This window comes from Seriola lalandi, unplaced genomic scaffold (assembly GCF_002814215.2).
Source record: "Seriola lalandi dorsalis isolate HSWRI2012SDOR001 ecotype SW California unplaced genomic scaffold, Sedor1 jcf7180002054883, whole genome shotgun sequence".
NCBI lineage: Eukaryota > Metazoa > Chordata > Actinopteri > Carangiformes > Carangidae > Seriola > Seriola lalandi.
This window is the reverse complement of record NW_019525658.1, coordinates 4,303,878-4,304,669: the sequence shown is the minus strand read 5'-3', so window position 1 is coordinate 4,304,669 and position 792 is coordinate 4,303,878.

The following is a 792-nucleotide window of genomic DNA, read 5'->3' as shown; positions in this document are numbered from 1 at the left end:
TGACTGTAATGTTAAGTGATGGTGTGTGACCTGAAGGGTATTGGTGGAGTGCATTGCTCTTCTTATTTTTTCACTTTCTCCATTTTTTCTCTCACAAAACCTACAAGATTTTCTGCTTTTTTTTCTAATATATTTTCATCATTTGAAATGATTTTACTGTCAAGACACCTTCAAGCCTTGGAAGATGGCCCCTCTTGTGTAGTTCTTCCCAAGGACTCCTCCAATCTGACCTGAAGGGTTTTCTGGAGGTTTTTCCTGCCCACATGAGGGAGGTGTCAAATCAGTTTCTATTTTTTTAATCATTATTTTATTTAAAAGTAATATTTTATTTACATTTCATTGACTGTCAAGTAAGTTTCCAGTTTTTCTCTTATTTCATTTTTTAAAATGTTAGGTTTCCTTTCTGTTCTGTGATTGTCAAGACACCTTCACGCCTTGGAAGAAGGCACCTCTTGTGTGTTTTTTGCCAAGGATTTCTCCAACCTCACCTGAAGAGGTTGTTGTGAAGATATCCTTGTACACTAGAAGGTGTCAAAAAGATTGATTTATTTTACTCCTTTTACTGTTCATATCAACATCATTTCCCTTTTTTTTATTGCCAAGACGCCCTGGAACTTTGGGACATTGCCGCACTTAACTATGTTTTCCAAAGATTTCCTTCTTGTTTTTGTAAAATATTTTCATCATTTGAAATGATTTTACTGTCAAGACACCTTGAAGCTTTGGACGATGGCCCCTCTTGTGTAGTTCTTCCCAAGAATGACTCCATTATGACTTTAAAGTCTTTCTGGA